Raw genomic sequence first — 16003 nt, 5'->3', positions numbered from 1 at the left:
AAAATTCCATTAAAAACTCTATAAATTAATAATATTGGAACTACCAAATAATATTAGAACTACCAAACTACTTATTCGTATGTGAGCTACCAAATTTATTAGTTTAAAGCTAAAAACTGTTGTTTTATATAGAGTAGCCCTGCGAGTTCGGGTATACGGATCGGGTCGGGTCGGATCGGGTCGGTTTTTTCGGTTATTCGGGTATTTGGGTTTTCAAAAAATCCACCGAATATAACCGAACAAAAAATCGGTTCGGATCGGATCGGGTTTCGGGTCGGGTCGGATGAGAATTGGTCATGGGTTTATCCGGTTTAAATCTTAAAACCGATTGAAATCGGTACAAATCCGGTTTAAACCGGTTATGGTATATTTCGGTATAATTTTTGTTTTTATTAAAAAAATCGGGTTTCGGGTCGGGTACCGAACTAGATTTTCAATCCTTCCAAATAAAACCGAACCCTAAATTTGTTTGAACCGAAATCCGAAAATTTTGGGTCGGGTCGGGTCGGCGGCTTCCGGTCGGGTTAAAGTCGTAGCTATGATATAGAGATTAGTATTGTTTGAGGTTTGAAAGAATAAAGGATGATTAGTAACGATTGTAACTTTTGATTGTATGGACTTTGACTACAAAATTTTTGTTGTAAAGATTTTGGTTGTATGGAATTTAGGTGCAGAAACTTTTGTTGTAAACACTTTAACTCTAAACAATTTATGACCATTTATGATTGATTGGTATACTATTCACTGTGAAATTACTATTTTATATTACTATTGAAAATGTAGAGAAATGGATCTCAAAATGAATTGAAATTCTTTTAAAAATTAATTTATTTGTGTATTTTATAGGAGTTTTCATACATATGGCTATGGGGAAGAACAAAAAATAAAAAACTGTTGACTTTTATTACTTTAAAAATTAGGTTTACGGAAAAAACACATAAACATCCCAGGAAAAGACTAAAATGAATATGAGAAGACTAAAAATGAGAGCGGCGATCACGAATGCGATTCGACGGTTTTTAACTTTCCTCATCTGAGTTTTATGGGGAATGGTTGGTTTCGATTTCTCCGGTAAAGTGGACAGTTCCTGCCCAACTTCTCTGACGGTTATCTCCACGTTGCCCTTTCAATCGCAATGTGATGCATCATTGGCAGTTTCAAGCAAGGCTACTATATATACTCATAGCAGCATTTCGAAGATCCACACATCCAAATTTCAAGTAACCACAACTACTCTACTTTTTCCATTTCGCTATTACAAAATTCGTGTGATAATGGCGGAAAATTTAAGACGCGCGGTGCAAGACATCAATCTAGGCATTGATGAAGACCCAATCACCCTCCCAGTCCCAGAAGCAGTTATAGCAAGGGCCCAGGCAGAGGATCGGTTTATTCTTATGGGGAGACCAGTCATGCCTAGACGCCAGAATCTTCGCGCAATCATTGCCTCAATACCTAGGATTTTGGGGTCAAGCCGGACTGGTTCATGGTCGAATCATTCCTGGAAATCATTTTCACTTCATCTTCCCCTCTAAAGAATCCCTAGAGACAGTTCTCAGACGAGGACCATGCGCTTTCAATGATAGAATGTTAATCCTCCAAAGATGGAATCCTCTGAATCCTCCTCTCATCCATTTCATTCCATTTTGGATCCAAATCCGGGGAATACCATTCCAGTTCCTCAACCGTGAAGTGGTGGACTGCATTGGACGTGCACTTGGTAATCTCATGGAAGTGGATTTTGACATGGAAGCGGCAGCAAGGGTCGACTTTGTCCGTGTACAAGTGAACTGGGCCATTGAGAAACCTTTACGATTCCAGCGGAACTTTCAGTTCCAACCGGGAACCAACACACTTCTTCGTTTTCGTTTTGAGCGACTTCGGGGGTTTTGTGAAGTATGTGGAATGCTCACTCATGACTCAGGAGCATCGATTATTCAAAACGGGGGTCTTGACGATGCCCCACCATCTGATGATGACGATGAAGAGGAAAACGCGGGAGTCATAATCAGAGAAGTTAATGAGATTGATGAAGCACCAGTTCCAGCTATCAATGATATGGAAGAGGAGCATGAAGCATTGGATGACTTGGATCCAAATCATGATGCTTTGGCTGAGATTGCTGATTTGGCTGAAGCAAACAGGACCTACTACACCTACAGAGGAGAACTCGAAACCAATGAACTGTTTAATCCAGTACCAATCTTCACCAATGCCACAGGAGATATCCCAGGAAATGAGGATTATGCAAGATACACTTTAGCCATTCATCCGAGGGAAGAGATGATGCAAATAGCACAAGACCGACAAGAGGCTAAAGCTAAGGAATCTGGTAAATGCAAACGAGAGGACACAATTAATCAGACCATGATGACCAGCGAGTTACAAGAGACAGTCAAGGAAGTAGGTGAAGGAAGCAGCTCCGGTCCAAGGAGCAACCAGTGTCGAGGCGCGGTGGGCCCTAAACCACCAGAGTATCCAAGATTACAACCTGCTGGAACTGTCAAGGTCTTGGCATAGACCTTACATTTCGACGCCTTAAGGAGATAAACAAAACTTATCTCCCGGACATGATATGCCTTATGGAAACTAAGCAGAGGGATGAGAAGATTAGTGTAGTAGCTTCAGATTTAGGGTTCCCTAGCTTTGTAACAGTTCCAATTGGTATAGTTTGCTATCGGGGAGATGATCAAATTGGTATAGTTGCAGAAGACTACTTCAAGAATTTTTTCAAGACAACACGGACAACTACAACAGACTATTCTGATGTTTTGACAGGATTTCAGGCTAAAGTTACAACATAGATGAATACAGATCTACAGAGAATGGTAACAGAGGAAGAGATTAATGATGCAGTCTTTGCTATAGGCCCTGATAGGTCACCAGGACCTGATGGCATCACAACAGCTTTCTACCAACAATTCTGGCCTGAGATCAAAGAATAAATTATGTCTGAAGTATCAAGTTTTTTCAGAGATGGAGTCATCAATGGTCAAACAAACCACACCAATATTTGCTTAATCCCAAAAGATTGATGTCCCAACATCAATGAGTGACTTCCGGCCAATCGCGTTATGTAACGTTAGTTACAAAATCATCTCGAAAATCTTTGTCAATCGCCTGAAGAAACATCTAAACTCCATCATCTCAGAGAATCAAGCAGGGTTCACTCCGGGAAGGAACATTATGGATAATGTCATCATCGCCCATGAAATGATTCACTCATTGAAAAAAAGAAGACGATGGGCTAACTCGTATATGACCCTCAAAACAGATATCTCCTAAAGCTTACGATCGCCTAGAATAGAGTTTTATCAGAGAAACAATGCAACACATGGGATTCGACTCAGTCTGGATAAATTGGATAATGTAATGCATTGAAACAATAAGCTTCTCAGTATTGATAAATGGTACACCAAAAGGACACATACTACCAGAAACAGGAATCAGACAAGGTGATCATTTATCCCCTTACCTCTTTATAATGTGTGCAGAAGTTTTAAGTCATCTCTTAACAGAAGAAGAAAACAATCTAAAAGGAATGAAGATCAGTACAAGATGACCTACCTTGAATCATCTCTTGTTTGCCGATGATGCTTTTTTCTTCTGCCATGCCCATCCAAAGTCCTGCTCCACTATAATGAAAGTGATGCAAACCTACGGGAGAGTCTCCGGCCAAAAAGTGAACCTTAACAAATCAGCAATAACGTTTGGATCACGCGTTCAACAACATGTGAAGACAAGACTAAGGAGGATACTAAATATACACAATGATGGAGGATGTGGAAAATACTTGGGCCTTCCTGAGTTTATAGGCAGAAAGAAGAAGGAAATCTTTGCTTACATAGTTGACAAGGTGAAGCAGAGAACACAAGGATGGTCGACCAAATTATTATCAAAAGCGGGCAAGGAGATATTATTGAAAACAATTGCACTAGCTCTCCCAGTTTACACAATGAATTGTTTCAAACTACCAAAAGGTATTTGTAAAGAGATAAATTGATGCAATCCTAGAAATATCAACTCATCAAGAATTGGTTCAAGGAAAATCAAGATCAAATTATAAAGAAGTTTCTAGAAGACAATCAATTCATGGCTACATCAAGTGTCTAGATACAAAGAATCAATCTCCATCAATGATGATTGATAAAATCTCTCAAATTTATTCTTGATTTATTTATGTAAGTAATTTGATTTATTTTGTATTTCTGTTATTGATTTGTAAATTGAGCCTATATAAGCTCATGTTTCCCTTCATTGTAAATATAGAATATTTTTGGAAAAATAAAAGAGAGAGTTTTCTCACTTTGAAGCTTAGGCTTTTGTTTTACTTGTCTTTTCTATTGTGTGTGATTCCTTTAGAAAACAAGTTGAATCTTTATCTTTGTGTGTGATTCACTAAGATATTGATTTGTGTTCTTATCACAAAGTTATTCCGCAACTTTGTGTGGCGAACTTCGATCCATCATTCATCTCCATCCTATCCGAGTTAGTTAGAGAGGTCCTTTAGACCAGCTATCGACTCACCTCTATTTTGGTATCAGAGCTTTAAAAGCTCCTAATTTATCAAGTGATTTCGTTCCTTCCGTTTAATTTTATTTTTTCCAGTTTTATTATAAAAAAAAAATAAACTATTTCATCTGTTTTATTACCTCAGTTTTATAAAACTCATAAAAACTATAAAAAAAAAAAAAAAAAAAAAAACTCTGTTTTCGTTCGTGTAAAACAGGAACCCAGAAAAATTGCTGTTGCTTTTTTTTTTCACAAATTCATATACCAAAAAAAAAAAAAAAACAATCATTAAACAAATATTAAAAAATTTTTCTACAGCACTCGTTCGAAATCTGTTTTGTGTTATTCTCTTGCCTTTATTTGCTCTGGGGTTTTTTTTTTTACTTGTTCGAGTTTCATAAATTTTTTTTTTTTTTTTTTTTTTTAACATAAACGATTTGTGGTACGAAGACATATTTTCTTTGTGTTCTCTCTTACCAAAGAATTTGATACTTTGCATCTTAATTCTTTCAGGTGGGATGGGTGACAACACCGGTGATCCTAACGCTGCTATGATGCAGTTACTGCAAGCCATGCAACGACAACTCACTACCATGGAACAACGCCTAGACCAAATCGAACAACCTCGTGCAAACAATAACCAAAGACGAGAGAATGGTGTCGTTCATGAAGATGGTCACGAGACTGACCTCAGTGATGGAGGACCACAAAACAACCGTCGACGACGTCAAGCTCAAAGACATAACCAAGAAATGGCGGAGGAATAAGACCGTACGAGGTCTAATTCTACGGATATGAAGCTCAAGGCTCCTACCTTTGCTGGAAGGATAGATCCTGAAGCTTATCTTGAGTGGGAACAGAGAATGGAGCACATATTTGCCTACTACAAGTACACCGATCAGAAGAAGCTAGCCTTAGCCGTAGCTCAACTTACCAATCACGCTTTGTCTTGGTGGGATCGTGAAGTTAATGATAGGAGGAGAAGTGATACCCCTCAAGTAACCACATGGAGGGAAATGAAGCAGCTGATGAAAAAGAGATATGTTCCCATCTACTATCACCGAGACCTTCAAAAGAAGTTCCGGAAGTTAACTCAAGGAACAAGGAGCGTGGAAGAGTATTTCGAGGAATTTTAGCACTTAAGGAATAGGCTGGAGCTTGATGATGATGCCAAGACCACCATGGCCCAGTTTCTTGATGGATTACAAGAAAAGATCTCCCATAAAGTAGAAATGCATCCTTATCATGACCTGAAGGACATTCTACACCACGCTATACAAGCTGAACAACACATCAAGAAGAAGATGACCAACGTGGGGAGAACTAAAGCTACTCAAAATTGGGATCAAGGTCGTGCTAAGACTCCTTTTGCATCCACCTCTCAAGTCAGACCCTTGGATAAAGAAAAAGTTGTGGCTATTGACAATCGGTTCAAGTCTAAGCCAACCGAATCCAACCAAAGTAAGTTCCCTAGCCCTAACAATTCAAGAACTCGTGATATAACATGTTTTAAGTGCAAGGGAAGAGGACACATAGCTAAAGATTGCCCCAACCCAAGAGTTATGATTCTCCCGGATGCGGGAGAATACGAGTCACAAGATGAAGCAGATCTCACCATGGATGATGTTGTAGTTGAAGAGGTCGATTGTGAACCTGAATATGGAGAATCCCTGGTCATAAGGCGTGTGTTGAACCTCACGGTTCATCCAGATGAGCTAGCTCAAAGGGAAAATATTTTCCATACCCGCTTACCATCCAAGAAAAGGTATGTAATCTTATTATCGATGGTGGATCATGTACTAATGTTGCTAGCGAGTATATAGTTTCAAAACTCAGCCTTGGACGGACTAAACATCCTCATCCATATAAACTAAGATGGCTTAATGACAAGGCTGAACTGCGAATCACGGATCAAGTACAAGTACCATTCAAAGTGGGAAAGTATATAGATCAAGTCTTGTGTGACGTGGTTCCTATGCAAGCTTGTCACCTTCTACTTGGTAGACCATGGCAATTTGACAAGGATACCATGCACCATGGGCGTAGTAACATGTATTCTTTTGTCCATGATAAGAAGAAATACAATCTCACTCCTCTCACACCAAACCAAGTGCATGAAATTCAAGTTAAGATGCTTAAAGAAAAGGGTTCTCCTTCTAAGAGTAATTTTCTGATCAAGCCTAGCTACATAGCTAAGACACTCACTTGTAATGAACCGGTATTACTAATGATGTTTAAGGAAGTTTTGAGCGCAGGTTTTAGTGCTTTGGAACAACATCTCCCTTAAGAGGTGAAGGATCTTTTGAACCGGTTTGCTGAGACATTTCCAGATGAAATTCCAGCTGGTCTACCTCCTATAAGAGGAATTGAACATCAAATAGATCTGGTTCCGGGTGCCCCATTGCCCAATAGAGCAGCTTATCGAGTTAACCCGGAGGAATCTAAGGAATTGGAGAAACAAGTGAAGGATCTTTTAGACAAAGGCTATGTGAGGGAAAGCCTAAGTCCATGTGATGTACCGGTCCTTTTGGTGCCAAAGAAAGATGGAACTTGGAGGATGTGTGTAGATTGTCGAGCTATCAACAACATTACCATCAAATACCGACATCCAATCCCAAGGTTAGATGATATGCTTGATGAATTATCTGGATCTAATGTGTTTTCAAAGATTGATCTTAGGAGTGGCTATCATCAAGTAAGAATGAAGGAAGGTGATGAGTGGAAAACGGCTTTTAAGACCAAGCAAGGTCTCTATGAGTGGCTAGTCATGCCATTTGGACTTACCAACGCACCAAGCACCTTCATGAGGCTTATGAACCAGGTTCTAAGGCCTTATATCAGTTAGTTTGTAGTGGTATACTTTGATGATATACTTATTTATAGTCCTACATTCGATGTTCACCTAGTTCATTTAGAACAAGTTATTAAAACGCTTCAAAAGGAAGGTCTTTATGCCAACCTTAAGAAGTGCACCTTTTGTACTAATGAACTTGTCTTCTTAGGTTTTATAGTGAGTTCACAGGGACTGAGAGTGGACGAAGAGAAAGTCAAAGCTATACAAGAATGGCCGACACCAACCAACATTAGTCAAGTGAGAAGTTTCCATGGCTTGGCTAGTTTCTATAGGAGATTTGTGAAGGATTTCAGCACTCTTGCTGCACCACTCACTGCTGTGATCAAAAAGGACGTGGAGTTTAAATGGGGAGAAGTTCAGGAGCAAGCATTCAAAGCGCTCAAAGATCGGTTATCGAATGCACCAGTTTTAGCTTTACCAGACTTCACTAAAACTTTTGAGATTGAGTGTGATGCATCAGGTTTAGGTATTGGAGCTATGCTTACTCAAGGTGGCAAGCCAATAGCCTATTTTAGTGAGAAACTCAATGGAGCAACACTCAACTACCCCACATATGACAAAGAGTTGTACGCCTTGGTCCGCGCCATGGAGACTTGGCAACACTATCTACTTGCTAAGGAGTGTGTGATTCACACAGATCATGAGACCTTAAAGCATCTACGAGGGAAAACAAACCTAAAGAGAAGGCATGCAAAGTGGCTCGAGTTCATAGAGACGTTTCCCTATGTCATCAAATTTCAAGAAGGGAAAAGACAATATTGTAGCCGATGCGCTTTCAAGACGACATGCTCTCATCTCTACAATGGATGCAAAGGTTCTTGGTTTTGAATTGATTATACCTTTATATGAGTCTGATCCTAACTTTGCAGAAAGCTATAAGAATCCAGGCAAGGGCGGTCACTCATCATTTTACATTCACAATGGCTATCTCTTCAAAGATAAACGGCTATTTATCCCGCAATGCTCTTTAAGGGATCTTATAGTCCGAGAAGCTCATGCAGGAGGCTTGATGGGACACTTTGGAGTGGAGAAGACTTTGGCCATGCTTAAAGAACATTTCTTCTGGCCTCACCTTAAGAAATCTGTGGAGACTTTCATTGCAAGGTGTATCACTTGCAAGAAAGCAAAGTCTAAAGTCCAACCCCACGGTTTGTATCTTCCTTTACCGATTCCTACTTCTCCTTGGGTTGATATTTCCATGGATTTTGTGCTAGGTTTACACAAAATCAGACACAAGGACTCAATATTTGTGGTGGTGGACCGTTTTTCCAAAATGGCTCACTTTATACCGTGTGCTAAGACTAACGATGCAACCCAAACAGCGGACCTCTTCTTCAAAGAAGTTGTAAAATTGCATGGAGTGCCAAGGACTATTGTTTCCGACAGGGACACCAAGTTTCTCGGCCACTTTTGGAGGACCTTATGGAAAAAATTAGGCACCAAGCTACTATTCTCAACCACGTGCCACCCACAAACTGATGGCCAAACCGAAGTAGTCAACCGCACGCTTGGAACACTTCTAAGAGCAACAATAGGGAAAAATCTTAAAACTTGGCTTGAGGCCTTACCTTTTGTTGAATTTGCTTATAATAGAGCTATCCATAGTGCAACACTAATGTCTCCTTTTCAGGTTTTCTATGGGTTCAATCCCAATACACCTTTGGATTTAACACCACTTCCACAAAAAGACTTCTTAGACTTAGATGGCGAAAAAAAGGCCGAAGAAATCAAGAAGCTCCATTTAAAAGTTAAGGAGAGACTTGAGAAAACCAATGAGAAACGAGTTAGGGAAGCCAACAAGGTCAGGAAGAAAGTTACTTTTGAAGTAGGAGAATGGGTGTGGCTACACATGAGACCAGAGCAATTTCCCAATCAAAGGAGCTCTAAACTTTCACCCCGTGGAGATGGACCATTCAAAATTTTGGAGAAGATTAATGACAACGCCTACAAGCTGGATCTTCCAGGTGAGTTCAAAGTGTCAAATACGTTCAATGTCTCTGATTTGGCTCATTTTGATGCAAGAGAAAACATTTCGAGGTCGAAACCTCATGAAGAGGGAGGGAGTGATGAGGACATCGAACCACCAAGCCATATTATCCAAGCTCCATATGTGCCAAGCGGACCAATGACTAGGACAAGGAGCAAAAGCATAGAGAAGAAGTTCAACATCTTTCTGGAGCAGCTGGAACATGAAGGACTGATCCCCCTTGATCAGTTTGAAGCCATTCGCCTAACCCCATCGGAGAGCTCCCAACTAAAGGCCGTCTTCAACGAAATACCTCCGACGATTCAAGACGATCCAGGAGATGAGCCATATATCAAATTAAAGCTTTCTGAGTCTAGTTTCCGGAGAACCAACGAGCGTCGAGAGAACTGCTATAAATCTCCAGATATGGACCGAACAATAAACATATGTCCAGTGGACTCTCTAATAAGCAATAAGGCTAAATGGGCTTTATTCACCCCTAAACTTGAAACCCAATTAAGCACGTGTTATTTGGCTCTAGAAGACACCTAAAAGGCTCTCTCACTCGTCCAGAATATCCAGAGATCGAAGAAGAATCATGTCATGAAGTCAAGAAATCAAATTTGCCTTAATCGGCACCCGTGATATTCTCCTTTCTACCCAACGTCTCTTTCCTTTATTTTTCTGATTTTGTTCTGGTTTTCCTTGTTTTTCTTTGCAGGATTTATGTGTTTTTCCTTAGAATAAGTTATGAACCTGGCTATATAATGCCTTGAGTTGTAGTTCTTATTTTTCACCTTTTGATCAATAAAATTGCTTGTTTGTGTTTCACAAAAGAAACCTTTGCTCTCTAATTCGTGAGTGTGTCCGAATTCTGGAGTGTTCTAAGAAGTATCAATAGACTTTCACATCTATTGTGGTTCTTGTCAATCCACCATTCATCTCCACCTTATCCGGGTTAGTTAGAGAGGTCCTTAGACCAGCTAACAACTCATCCTTGTTTTGATTCAAGATCATTTTGTAGCCAAAGCTCATATCATAAATGCTGTCTTAGCAAAGTTTTGGTGGAGCAAAGATGGTGGTGAGAAATCAATGCATTGGGTCTCATGGCAAAAACTAGCTTTACCAAAACGAGAAGGAGGTTTAGGTTTCAGAGATTTGGAGAGTTTCAACTTAGCTTTGTTGGGAAAACAAGTTTGGCGCATCGTACAAAACACAGACAGTCTATTGGCACAATTTCTCAAGGTCAGGTATTTCCCAGACACAAACATTTTCAATGATGGAAATGGTTACGAACCATCGTTTATCTGGCAATCTTTACAAGAAGGTCGTGATCTTCTCAAAAAGGGTATAGGATTTTTAATAGGTATGGGTATAATTACTAATATTTGGTTAGATCCATGGCTTTCTACTAGTCCCCCTAGGCCACCAGTTCGATTAGAAGGAGCAACGGTTAATCCAACCTATGTAAACAAGCTGATGCTCGATGGACAATCAGGCTAGAACATCGAATTGCTCAGATCGGTAATAGCAGAGGAAGATAGACAGATCATAAAGAGAATTCGGTTAATTAAGCAGGACATTGAAGTTATGCTAGGGTGGCATTATAATGGTTCAGGCTTCTACACAGTTAAATCAGGATATTGGTTAGCCACGCAAAATCAGGATATTGGTTAGCCACGCATGATGCAGAGAACACAATTCAAGCTCCACCAGGACTCCAAGCTCATAAATAAGCCATTTGGAAACTCCAAGTTGCTCTGAAGCTGAAACATTTCTTGTGGCGAATGCTTTCAAAAGCTCTTGCAACGAATTTAGAACTGGCCCACATAGGAGTCAACTTACCAAAACTTTGCAAACGTTGTAATCAAGATATAGAAACCATAGAACATCTGTTCTATGATTGCCAACATGAAAAAAGTATATGGAATACAAATCATGCTCTTCATCAGCTCAGTAGCATGTCCACGATCAATGATAAATGTCAAGGCATTCTTGATTGGTACAACAATCATGAAGTCCCATTCTTTGAACGTCAAATGCCCATCTGGATATTGTGGAGACTTTAGAAAAGCCGTAACCTCCTGGTATTTCAAGACATAAACACAAACTGGCAAGAAGACCTAATCTATGCAGCAAATGAAGCACAAGAGTGGATTGATCTATGGCCAGAAAAGATCGATATCTCACACAATCATCTCAATCAGAGCATCAACTCTCACGATAGACAAAATCAAAAGAAGATTATATCAAATGCAATTATGACTGTCAGTTCCATCACACTGGAGGACAGACTTAATCAGCATGGATTACAAGAGACTCTAAAGGATTCTATCTGACTGCAGGAAAGAGTGTAGGGGAAGCATGTACAACAGTCTTAGAAGCAGAACTACAAGGTCATGTTGATGCAATGCAACAAATGTGGATACGAGGCTACACACATGTGATCTTTGAAGGAGTCAAGGAGACAACCAATTAGTCAGCAAACTTGCAAGAGGCGAAACTCTCAACTTCACAGCACACAATTGGGTAAGAGCAGTAAATCACTGGAAGCGACAATTTACAGAAGTAGAATTTGCTTGGACAAGAATAAGCAACAACAAAACTGCGGATAGACTTGCAAAAAAACCAATGAATAATCAATTGTTTATTTGCTATTTCTATGTTCCTGATTATCTTGTAAACATCCTCCATGAAGATCATAATGTAAACACCCTCTCTGAGTACAACAATTAACCATTAATAGAAAGCTGTTATAAAAAATTAGGTTTACGAAACTTTTAAAAACTCTGAAATCAAAGAGCAAAATATTAAAAAAAAAAAAAAAAAAAGCTGTTTAATTAATAAAACTACAAACAAAAACTGATTGGGTAATTTAGAACTGTAAAAACTGTTAAAAATATTTAAAGTTTTGAAAGCTCTCCTAACCAATCACTCCTTAAATTGGAGATTTTAAAATTACTAACGGAAAATTAGGATTTTAAATTTATTTTAGGTTTTAAATTTTGAGGTGCTAAAATTTTTTTAAAAAAATTTAGCTAGAACATCGAAGTTTTTTATATTTTTTAGAAAACTTTGAGGTGCTAAAATTATCATTAGAAGATTTTAAAATACACAAAAATAAACATTTTTATACTATTTAAAAAGACGAATATTATTTGAGGTTTTAAAATTATCAATGGAGGATTCCATATTTGAATCTTATCACCATTTTATTAGATTTGACAAATTTTTGAAACCTCGTACTGGACGTACTTTGCTACATGGAAGTTTTGAAGCCACTTTTGTTTTTTTTTTGTTTTTTTGCCACGTTTGATTTGGTCCTTGGAAATCATATATACATGACTTCAATCCACTTTGTTCCTGATCGATCCAGGATGTCAATAATGAAACAATATCGGAAACAATGTAGTTATTTCCATATTTCAATGTCCAGGCCCGACTCAAAAAAAATACTAGGCCCTGTGCTATATTGATAGTTTTTTAAAAGTTATAGCTTCAATAAATAACCTTTGAAAATTTGGACCCTATTTTACAATTATTTGATAATTTAGGGCCTTATAATACGAAGAAAAAATAGTTAAAAAAATGGGACACGGTGCTTTTGCCCACCTTGCACACGTCTAGAGCCGGACCTGCCAATGTCGAAATCGAAGTCTTGAGCAGACCTTCGCGTAGGCCATTCATTAATGAACTGATGAATTTTTTTTGACAAGTCGCGTACGTTATGATATAAGAAACCTCGACCAAACGGATATTAGTTGACTTCCAAACTGACAAAACAGGTATTAATTACTAGTTTGACCTCTAAACTGAGAAAATGTGTATTATTAGTTGATTTTTAAATATGTGAAGATGGCAAAGCCGCGCCGTGCTCCTCAAGCAGCTTTCAAGCCCTAGCTAGACGTACGACCTAAAAGTAATATAGGCTCTCTTTTAAGCGTTAAAGTTGAAAGTTCACAAAATCTAGAAACTTTAAATTACATCATGTTTAATATACAAGATATATACAGTATATAAGAAATAGTTTTCATTTTTTTTTCAGCAGAAAAATATTTTTTATAACTAAAATCTATACTAGTATTTTTGCAGCAACTTTTTGCTCAAAAATATCTTTTAGAAACTTATAGAATTAAATACAATTGCATTAAAACTTGCATTTAATCTTTTTCAAAAAAAAATGTTAAATAAAATCAGGGATTTAAATCGTAAAATGATTCTAACGTAATTAATATGTAAAATGAATTGAGACCATTGATTTCACTTACCTTAAAAATCCTAAATTCAGAATCAAAATAGAAACAAATTAAATCATTTAATGAGGTATATCAGAGCATAATTAATCATTGCGTGAATGACACTCACACCTACTTTATCAATTCAAGTTTTTCACTTACACCCACTTTCCTTCCTTCCTATACTTTTACAAGTTTTTTGCAAGGATATACACACATTTTGGACGAATTTGCCCCTGTTCTCTTTCTCTCCTTCTTTTTTTTTTTTTTTTTTTTTTTAGTTGTTAACACTTTAAATGGTTATCATAAAACAAATTATCTATTTATTTATATACAATATGTTATGATTATATATTTTCTATATTTTAAGATACATATTGCTATATTTTTGATGAATTTTTAGATTATACAGTATCCATTTGTCGTTGAACATTTGTTCAATGATAAGTAGATAATCAATTGCAGTATTGTTAATAGATAGTTACTTGTGTCTATTCATACAAAATAGAAGTAATACCATCAATTCAGGTGTCCATGACAACATGTCCATATGAAAACATATTATCGATCGAGGTTATAGTGCAATTTGTGGATACAATATTTGTCCACATGTATAACTATTTGTGGATACAATATTTGTCAAATTTATCCAAATGGATAACTATTTGTGGATACAAGATAAGTAATGGATAACACTCACACAACAAAACTCAAACTTTTTTCCAGATCGAATTAAAACAATTTCAATATTAAAAAGCTCACAGGACCACAATTAATCAGTAAAATCACAATAAAACCAAGAAAACCCAGATCGAATTTCATATAATCTAAAGTGATAAGGAAAGAGATCTAAAGATTTTACCTTCCCTGGATTTCCACCATTATTGGAATGGTTTTTGAAACTTTAGAAAAGGAATGGGAGAGAGAAAGCGAGAGAACCAGAAACGAGCTTTTCTCTTTCAATGGATGAGCAAAAGCAAAACAAAGAAGAAAATGTTATAACAAGAGGTTTAGGGAATTGTACTCTTGTATTATTCATCTATTGCATAGGCTACAACATATATATAGGATACAATATTAGAGTTTAGGGTTTATACTAATGGGCCGATAATGGGCATCCATACACAATATAATTATTCATAACACTCCCCCTTGGATGACCATTATAAAAACGTAGTTTCAAATGCGCATGTGAAATGCTGCCTCATTAAAAACCTTACCAGGAAAACCCAGTGGGAAAAACCATGGTTAAGGGAAAAAGAGTGCAGCGCGCTTTTACTCCCCCTCATGAGTACATCACTTGAAATCTTCGAGATGACCGATCCAATATAATGAAGTAGCTTCTTAAAAGTAGTGGTTGGAAACGCCTTGGTAAATGGTTCACCTAATCTTCACTTGAACGAATCTGTAGTAAACGTGTATCGCCATTCTTCTATTGGTCATGGATCTCGCAAGTGACTCATCTTTATCATTATCTTTGTTTCTCACAATCTCATCAATGTATTTCAAAGACTTTGAAGATGATAGTCTTTCACCATTGGAATCATAATATTCTTCTTCAGGTGTTTATCTTTCGCGTGTTCTTTTGTTGTCTCGTTAAAAACCTTTCATGGAAAAAACCCAATGGGATAAAAACCATGATAAGGGAAAAAGAGTACAACCACGCTTATGATCATATATCTCCCCCTGAAAGCATCATCTTCAGGTTATGTATCATGATCATATATATCAACTTTCTGAACTGTTATAAACAGCGCTTTCAGGTACAAACTCATATGATCATCATATATCTTCCTGGGTCATTGAACTTCAAGTCATTTGAACCCCTTTCGTATAGAAGATCTATTTGAACTTTAAACCCAAATCTTCTATTACATACAATCTTCTAAACAATCATCTTATACATAGGAGTTATTCATAATCTCCTTGTAAAACTTTCTCTTTCAACTCTTCTTCTTAGTATGGTACTACAAGACCATTTTTCTATGTAAGATGATATAAGCATCTTGAGATAACATCTCTTTCATCAGATGTCAAATCTGTAGCCTCAAGAAATTTCATGAAATATCTAATCTTATACAATCTGATTTCTGCATATTTCAGGAGTAATATTTCATCACTGATTATTTCTCCATATATTTCTTGGTATATGAAATCTCTACCGGAGATCAGATAATATTTTCATCATCAACATATTTTGCACTTGTTCTTGTACCTTTCTTTTAACAAGAACCACTTGTAAGTGCTGAAGAAACAAGAAACACATATAATTTTTTTCTTTTAACGAGGTTCAGCAAATGTCTACGTCCTCAAACTTTGCTGAAATATTTCTTGAACACAATTACAATTAGTGTTCAATCTCGGACTCACACAATCCTAAGATCTTCTTTTAGCTTGTTCCCGATCTATTTTCAATCCACTTTGAGATCCTTAAGA

At 37.5% G+C, this 16003-nt stretch overlaps 1 pseudogene; it reads left to right on the top strand.

The window, feature by feature from the left end:
* The first annotated feature begins 1274 nt into the window (after window positions 1–1274).
* Window positions 1275–2520, top strand: LOC147940347 (uncharacterized; annotated as a pseudogene).
* Window positions 2521–16003: the final 13483 nt, after the last annotated feature.

This window comes from Camelina sativa, chromosome 8, assembly GCF_030686135.1.
Source record: "Camelina sativa cultivar CO46 ecotype springtype chromosome 8, ASM3068613v1".
Lineage (NCBI taxonomy): Eukaryota > Viridiplantae > Streptophyta > Magnoliopsida > Brassicales > Brassicaceae > Camelina > Camelina sativa.
Note: the sequence above shows the minus strand (reverse complement) of the source record. Positions and strands in the feature narration are given on the sequence as shown.